The sequence below is a fragment of the Coregonus lavaretus genome, assembly GCF_964263955.1.
Source record: "Coregonus lavaretus genome assembly, chromosome: 26".
In the NCBI taxonomy this organism is placed as follows: Eukaryota; Metazoa; Chordata; class Actinopteri; order Salmoniformes; family Salmonidae; genus Coregonus; species Coregonus lavaretus.
The window spans coordinates 10474012-10483172 of NC_140013.1; the positions used below are offsets into that span (position 1 = coordinate 10474012).

A 9161-nucleotide genomic window follows, 5' to 3' on the forward strand; every position below is an offset into this window, starting at 1 on the left:
TGATCACATTTGATTAGGAATCTCACTGGCTCATTAGCAGGTAAGCGGTGGCGATGTGGTGATGAGGGTGATAGCCGCCTTGCCCTGCTTGCTTTAAATAGGCACATCATGCAGGTCTTGCAATGCCAATGTAGTGTGGACCTGGATCGCACTGTACTGTTTCCATCTCAAGAACTACCACCCTCTGCATGGAACAATGTGACAGTCCCATCGACACACCATAAATGTCGTGGTCCATCAACCACAAGGCGGGGGGAACACACTTTTTTTTGACAGTGGAATTACCCATCATCCTCATTATCACATCAATGAATGGTATGATAGGCGGTGTGAAATGAATTTGGAGTTTTATGTGTGATTTTCGGATACGACAGACAAGACACAAGAAATGTTGATGGGGACATTAATCATAAGTGTTTGTTATTCTATGCATTCAAATAGGTACCAACTGCAAGACAATATACAGTAGCTTCAAGAGTATGACAATTAACATTGAAGAAGGACACTGACACAACACTGTTATCAGGCCCATGGTCAACACGCTGATGCTTTTACGGCAACACATCAACCATACAGTTGACCCCCCCCCCCCCCCCCCCCGTCTTTGGTTTCCTGACATTATATTTGTTCAATGTACTGTTACAGCGACACAACACGATTGAAACGATGCTATACATCATTTATTTCCTAGTGAAATTGTCGAACAAAAACAAGTAGCATTGTGCTTCACTCTCCGGCTGACAAAACACATTTAGGATTTTTGGAGCTGTTACCAGGCATCTGGAGCTCATTGAAAGAGAAATGTAAACATGTCGAATCCATTGTTAGATAACCTAGTCCCACCCAGAACACATACCTACTATAACTCACGGGGTGAAGAAAGAAACAGTTTGATGGCAAACATCCTTAGTTTTACTTTGCATCACATCTATGCCACTGAACTTACTGTAGTCTTTCTTACTGTCGTCACAATGTACTCATAGTCCATCTTGATTTGATTTTTTCATCTATATCAATCACATTTCAATTATAGTTTACCAGATGAGGTACATAATATGAGGCATCATCCCCAAAACTGATAAAACAGCTAAAACATTTCACATGAGCATTATAAAATCTCTCCTATTTTCTATTCTACATAAACTGAATCATCCCCACTTCCCCATAGTCTTGTGCTTTCTCATGGCAGATCAGGATGGCTGTTCATTTCTTAACACTGAGTATGGTCATCTGAAGGCACTTTGAGGGCCACCAGCGCTGTCTTGTAGGTGCTGGCCTTGACCTCGCTGTACAGGCCCAGCTGCTTTTTGCTGGACAGTGGTGTCTCCAAGGTGACAGATCCAGCTGTCATTGCGTCAGCTGGCGAGGGCGAGTTCCGCTTAAAGAACCCAAGCAGGGTGGTGAGCGCGTGACCAACATCATGTCGTGCGCCCTCGTTAACAAAACAGTAGAGGATGGGGTCAGCCACACAGTTCAGGCTGGTGAGGGCCAGCGCCACGTGGTAGGCTTCAAACAGGTCCTCCTCTACGCCACAGTCGCAGGGCTTCTGGAGGAAGAGGATGCTGCGACACAGCAGGAGCACATGGTATGGCCCGAAGCACAGCAATACGATCAGGATTAGGCTCAGCGCCAGGCGCTTGATCTTGGCCTTCTCGTGGCACTCCGTGGACACATTGCCGTGCACCGCCCGCAGAATTCCCCGGTACGCACCCAGCATGAGCAGCCATGGCACCAGGAAACCCAGAAAGGTCCGGTAAAGGTTCATGCCAGCCACCCAGTCCTGCATGGGGTACTTCTCGAAGCAGAAGGTGTGGTTGAAACGGTCCTGGAAGAGCTCGTCGTGGAAGAGGGGCGCAGAGTTTGCCACTATCTCGATGGTCCACACCATGGAACTGACCAGCACGGCGGTTTTGACCCGCCGGACCTTGGCGAACTTGAGCGGGTAGGCCACGGCCAGGTATCGGTCAATGGAGATGCAGCAGAGGAAGGCGATGCTGACGTAGATGTTGGTGTAGAAGATGAAGCCGAAGAGCTTGCAGGAATTCTGGCCGTGAATCCAGTCGTCGTGCTGGAGGAAGTAGTCGATCCATAGGGGCAGGGTGCCGATGTAGAGGAGGTCAGCCATGGAGAGGTTGATCAAGTAGATGCCCAGCTCGTTTTTCTGCTTCACCTGCAAGTAAGCTGCCCACAGAGCCATGCAGTTGGTGGGCAGGCCCAGGACGATGACAATGATGTAGAGCGTAGGCTGGAAGTACTGGTCGATCTTTGAGTCCACATTGCAGAAGGAAATGTTGCACATTGTCCTCATATTCTGTAGGTGCATTGTTTATTTTGGGACTAAGCTTTTAAAGGGACAGGACAATCCAACATGTTGTTGTTAATGAGAAGGAAAGAGGGAAAAACGACATTCCGTACAGTGTTGTTGAGTAATTCCTTATATCCAGGCCTGAAAGCACACGTTTTCTCCAGGCGGCCTTCACATGTCAAACAGCTGTTTCCCATTTCAAGGCTGGATCCCACACCTTTTTCAGATGAGGAAGAAGACAAGAAGAGAAACAAAAGTGGTGAAATAAAACCCCTCTCGTGGTCAAAGAGCCAGGCCTCCACTCCGGCACAAGGACCTCATAAATCTTGGAGAGAGTATTGTCCGGAGTCTGTCGCTATCTGTGGAGAGGGGGGTGGGGAGGTTGATGGGGTGGAGGGGGAGGACGGGGCCACTCTGTGCTGGATGAGAACTCTTCAAATGCCAAACAACACACACACTTCCTCCAAGACTGTCACTGACGATCCATGTCACGCACACAGCAGCAGCAGGCAATCTGTTAACTCAGGCCTCCACGGCTCTGCCCATCTGAAACAGAAGAAAGGAGAGTGTGTGAGATAGTGTGTATTGCCAATTTCAATTTGTTTCAGTTTTACAATCCAATCAGTTTTTCACATACAGTTCATGTTTATGCACTTGGATTGAATTGTTAGATCCATACAATTCTCAAGTTAATCTATATTAGCTTTCTGTTGCCTATTATTTCTGGCATGTAGTCTAACCTTGAACTTCCAATACTCGTCACCTCTGCTTGTTTTCATGTTAAAGCGATTATTATTCATTCTTAGCTCATTCTGGTCTGACCAATGGTCTTTCTCACACAGTCACGAATTCAGCCGAGGCTGCCCCTTCTCCTTGCTCTGGCAGGTTTCGGCGTTCGTCGTCACCGGCTTACTAGCCACTACCGCTCCATTTATCATCACTCCATTTGTCTTGTCTTGTCTTGTCTTGTCAATCACACACACCTGGTACTCATTCCCTCATGAGTGGCGCAGTGGTCTAAGGCACTGCATTGCAGTGCTAACTGTGCCACTAGAGATCCTGGTTCGAATCCAGTCTCTGTCGCAGCCGGCCGCGACCGGGAGACTCATGGGCGGCGCACAATTGGCCCAGCGTCGTCCAGGGTAGGGGAGGGAATGGCCGGCAGGGATGTAGCTCAGTTGATAGAGCATGGCGTTTGCAACGCCAGGGTTGTGGGTTTGATTCCCACGGGGGGCCAGTATAAATTTTTTTAATGTATTCACTAACTGTAAGTCGCTCTGGATAAGAGCGTCTGCTAAATGACTAAAATGTAAATTAGTCTGTGTATAAGTGTTCCCTCTGCCCCCTTGTCCTTTGTGAGTAATTGTTCATTGTGAGAGTGAGTAGCTCAATGTCGTCAGCGCTCTTTTGGGTCAGGAGGCGGCCGGCAGGGCACTCTCGTATCACCCCAGGTATTGAGCACCCACACTTGATCAGAGCCCTCTGCTGTGCACTGTACCATACCCATCTACTTCCCTGATTACATGAGAGTTCCCAAGTGTAAGGTGCTAGTAGATTCAGGCGGAGCTGGGAACTTTATGGATAAAACTTTCGCACACCGCCAGGGCATTTCATTAGTTCCCCTATCCATTCCACGCCCCATCAGAGCACTTGATAGTCGACCATTAGGGTCCGGGTTGATAAAGGAAGTCACGGTACCAGTCACCATGATCACACATGAGACGCATTGTGAGCAGGTCACTTTTTCCATCATTGAGTCTCCTGCTTTCCCTGTGGTGTTAGGTATTCCGTGGCTAGCACTCCACAACCCCACTTTCTCATGGCCACAGAGGGTTCTCACGGGGTTGTCGTGAGAGTGTCAGGGTAGGTGTCTGGGTGTTTCCGTTGGTGCAACCACGATGGAAAGTCCAGACGGTGCCTCCACCATGCGCATTCCCCCGGAATACCATGATCTGGCACAAGTTTTCTCCAAGAATAAAGCAACTAAATTGCCACCTCATCGGGCGGGGGATTGCGCAATAAACCTTCGGGTAGATGCTGTACCTCCCAGGAGTCATGTGTATCCCCTGTCGCAGGCGGAGACGGAGGCTATGGAGACATACGTCACCGACTCCCTGCGCCAGGGGTACATACGTCCCTCCACTTCACCCGCCTCCTCAAGTTTCTTTTTTGTGAAGAAGAAAGACGGCGGTCTGCGCCCATGCATTGACTATCGACCACTGAACAAGGAGACGTTTAGATTTAGTTATCCTCTCCCCCTCATTCCGTCAGTGGTTGAGTCATTGCATGGAGCGCGCTTCTTCACTAAATTAGATCTCAGGAGTGTGTACAACCTGGTGTGTATCCAAGAGGGAGATGAGTGGAAGACAGCATTCAGCACAACAACGGGGCATTATGAATACCTGGTGATGCCCTATGGTTTGATGAATGCTCCCTCAGTCTTCCAGTTCTTTGTGAACGAGGTGTTTCGGGACATGCTTGGTCGCGGTGTAGTGGTCTACATCGATGACATCTTGGTGTATTCCGCTACGCGTGCCGAGCATGAGTCCCTGGTTCGCAAAGTACTGGCCCGACTGTTGGAAAATTACCTTTATGCTAAGGCAGAAAAGTGTATGTTTTTCCAGCAGTCCGTCTCCTTCCTCGGATACCGCATTTCTACCACAGGTGTGGAGATGGAGGGCGACCGCATTGCAGCCGTGCGTAATTGGCCGACTCCAACCACGGTAAAGGAGGTGCAGCGCTTCCTTGGCTTCGCCAACTATTATCCACCGTAACCTGTAGTACATCCGGGCAGCGAGGAGGCTGAACCCTCACCAGGCCAGGTGGGCCCTATTATTCACCAGGTTTGATTTCATTCTGTCATACATTCCGGGTACGAAGAACGTGAAGGCAGACGCACTGTCCCGGCTGTATGATACAGAGGAGAGGCCCAGAGACAATACCCCCATACTGCCAGACTCATGCATTGTGGCACCGGTAGTATGGGTGATGGACGCGGATATAGCGCAGGCATTACACACAGATCCATCTCCACCGCAGTGTCCAGCTGGGCTGCAGTACGTGCCTGCGCTTATCCGTGATAGTCTGATCTACTGGGCACACACATCACCCTCCTCTGGTCATCCAGGTATCGGTCGTACAGTGCGCTGCCTGACCGAAAAGTACTGGTGGCCTACCTTGGCTAAGGATGTGAGGTGTATGTTTCCTCCTGCTCAGTGTGCGCCCAGAGTAAGGCACCTAGGCACCTCCCAGCGGGTAAGTTAAAACCTTTACCAGTTCCACAACGACCATGGTCTCATTTGAGTGTTGATTCTTTAACTGATCTGCCTCTCTCTCAAGGGAACACCACCATCCTGGTCGTTGTGGACCGCTTTTCGAAGGCCTGCCGCCTCCTTCCTCTGCCCGGTCTCCCCACGGCCCTACAAACTGCGGAGGCCCTGTTTACACACGTCTTCCGGCACTACGGGGTACCAGAGGATATAGTGTCTGACCGAGGTCCCCAGTTCACATCAAAAGTCTGGAAGGCGTTCATGGAACGTCTGGGAGTCTCGGTCAGCCTGACCTCTGGGTTCCACCCTGAGAGTAATGGGCAGGTGGAACGGGTAAATCAGGATGTGGGTAGGTTCCTGAGGTCCTATTGCCAGTACCGACCGGGGGAGTGGTCGGTGTTCCTGCCATGGGCAGAATATGCCCAGAACTCTCTCCGCCACTCCTCTACGAACCTAACGCCATTTCAGTGTGTTTTAGTTATCAACCGGTTCTGGCACCGTAGCACCAGAGCCAGACCGAAGCTCCTGTGGTGGATGACTGGTTTTGGCGCGCAGAGGAGATGTGGAACGCTGCCCATTTTCACCTCCAACGTGCCGTGCGTCGTCAGAAGGCCAACGCTGACCGTCACCGCAGTGAGGCCCCCGTCTTTGTACCGGGGAATCGGGTCTGGTTCTCGACCCGGAATCTGCCCCTCCGCCTGCCCTGCCAGAAGCTGAGCCCGCGGTTTGTAGGGCCGTTCAAAGTCCTGAGGAGAATCAACGAGGTCATATATAGGTTATTACTCCCCCCTGATTACCGTATTCACCCCTCGTTTCATGTGTCTCTCCTCAGGCCGGTGGTGGCTGGTCCGCTCCAGGAGTCTGAGGTGTGGGAGGTCCCTCCACCTCCTTTGGACATCTAGGGGGCGCCGGCGTACTCTGTCCGTTCCATACTGGATTCGAGGTGCTGGGTGGGGGGCCTTCAGTATCTCGTGGAGTGGGAAGGGTACAGTCCGGATGAACGTTGCTGGGTCCCGGTGAAGGATATCCTCGATCCCTCTCTGTTGAGGGACTTCCATCGTCGTCATCCGACTCTCCCTGCTCCGCGTCCTCCTGGCCGTCGCCAAGGCCGGTGTCAGCGCGCTGCTGGAGCTGCGCGTCAAGGGGGGGTTACTGTCACGAATTCAGCCGAGGCTGCCCCTCCTCCTTGCTCGGGCAGGTTTCGGTGTTCGTCGTCACCGGCTTACTAGCCACTACCGCTCTATTTATCATCACTCCATTTATCTTGTCTTGTCTTGTCAATCACACACACCTGGTACTCATCCCATATAAGTGTTCCCTCTGCCCCCTTGTCCTTTGTGAGTGATTGTTCATTGTGAGAGTGAGTAGCTCGGTTGAGCTACTCTTTCCTTGTATGTAGCCAAGGTGGATTTTTCCCTTGTGCTAGTTTCATTTTGACGCTTGCTGCACTTTATTCATGTACACTGAATAAACTCTGGATTTCTGTGTTTTACCTCCTACGCCTGACTCCGTCATTCACACCTCATCACACACACTCTTATGTTTTTACTCATAGTGTATGCTTTACACAAGAGTATAATTACATACTTGATACGAAAGTGTTTACTGTTTACAGACGGACACAAGGGACAGCCCTGTCTTCCCCACCTGTCATGATTGGTCCAATTAGTCACAATTCTGATGGAAACTACACTAATCACTAGTTTGTATAATATTCAGTGGTGTTGAACGGTAGTTATGGCCATGAAAGATACCATGCTAGTCTTTGTAGTGAAAGGAAGGATGGGCCACTTCTATGGTGACCTTGTCAAATGCAGTTCAATGGGAACACTCCTATTGATATTCAGCAGAATAACTGTGTCACAAAACACGTAGTCAGCAAGCCATAATCAAAAGTGGTTAGTGTTACGGCTCCTGTAAGTACACACAATAGGAGAGATAAAATTATACAGTCGTGGTGGGGAGGGACCAATAATGTAAATCGTTCTCATCTGTTCACAAGTACGCCCGAGTGTACGTGGGTGTGCGTGTGTTTGTGTGTGTGGTCTACGGGTACATTTATCCCTGTGAATACCCCCTAATGACTAGGGTACGGAAAAGTAAAAGGGCATGTTAATAATTCAACATTATTCTAGTGTACCCGGGGCAAAACATGGTGTACTTGCATTGTAAAAGGATATAAAGAATTTTCCCTCTGTTTGTTTATTTCTCTACCAAGGGTAGGAGCAGTGGAGAGGTGCTGAGTAGCAGAGATAGGCTAGAGTAATGCAGTAAGAAAAAATAATGCAAGTAGGCTTTAATTAATCCTCAGAAATGTCTAATGACACTTCCATACATCAGCACCAGCACTAAAATTATGATGGTGGGATTTTACATTCTATGCTGTTGGGGTTATTTTAGGTATTGTTTCAAAGTTTTCCCCGATTTAAAGCTTATGTGGATATGGTTTCTTTCCAGGAACAAAATGTGAACACTGACACTGAAGAATCTAGTTTGTGCCTACTGTCAACTTCAGATGCTTATCTCTTATTTACATTATTTGCCTGGGTATATACATTTTCTGTACTTAGACTGTGTTGACAACTCTTCCTTCATGGCTCAGTGACCACACTGATGTTATCATCATACCTGTGATAGTCTTTTGAAGGTTGTAGGCATACTGACAACATTCATCAGGTTCAACATCTGCCAACAGTTCGCTTTGGCTTATGAGCCTCAGCCTGTATGATGTAACTCATCAGAAGAGTGTTTTGTCCTGTGTCCTCCTACCTGGTCAGTCGAGCCCAGAGGCCTGCCTGGCTGGATGACCCCTGGAATTGTGCTCTGGATAAACCTGTGCCATATTGGTCATTACGGTAGCCAGTGGTTTGGGAGGGCTGGACATTGGTCCAAGTCTGAGTTTAAGGATTTAAAACATCTGTCTGAAAGGGTCTCAAAACATGAGAATTGTGCATCACATGTAGACAACGCTGTTAAACTCTGATTACTGGGGGAATCAAAGGTTGTGGCTCAGCTAGACACCGCATCTAGACGAGTCATAGACCTTCACAACCAACAAACGGAGGAGAATAGGTACGTGCTTGCCAGAATTATAGCATGCATTAAATTGTGTGGCAATTGTGAGACAGCACTGCGGGGCCATGACGAGTCGGCCGACTCCTTGAACCCAAGTGTTTTCAGGTCTATTTCTGAGACCATGCGTGAAGGAGATTACAGGCTACAAAGGCATTATGAAAACCAACCAATTTTGAAGGGTACATCAAGCACGATCCAAAGCAAACTTTTGGATTGTATGTATGAAGTGTACAGAGAAGCTATAGCTAAGGAGGTGTCTGAGACTCCTTTTGCGTCTGTACAGGCAGACGAGACCACTGACGTCTCCAGTAAATCACAGATGGTAATAGTGCTGCACTACATGTTACCAGACAACAGTGTGTGTGAGAGGTTTCTGGAGTTTGTAGAGGTGAAGGACAAAACTGGTGTTGGCCTCTCCAACACTATCAAATAAGTCCTAGCGCCACTGAATGTGAAGGAGAAGCTGGTAGTGCACAAACCTACGACGGGGCAGCGGTGATGAGTGGTAATGC

At 49.1% G+C, this 9161-nt stretch overlaps 1 pseudogene across 1 annotated transcript; it reads right to left on the reverse strand.

Annotated features, from left to right (window-relative positions):
* Positions 1–1203: 1203 nt before the first annotated feature.
* On the reverse strand, positions 1204–2405 carry LOC311102196 (G-protein coupled receptor 4-like; annotated as a pseudogene). The gene has a single exon. The product of its transcript is annotated as a G-protein coupled receptor 4-like (transcript).
* Positions 2406–9161: the final 6756 nt, after the last annotated feature.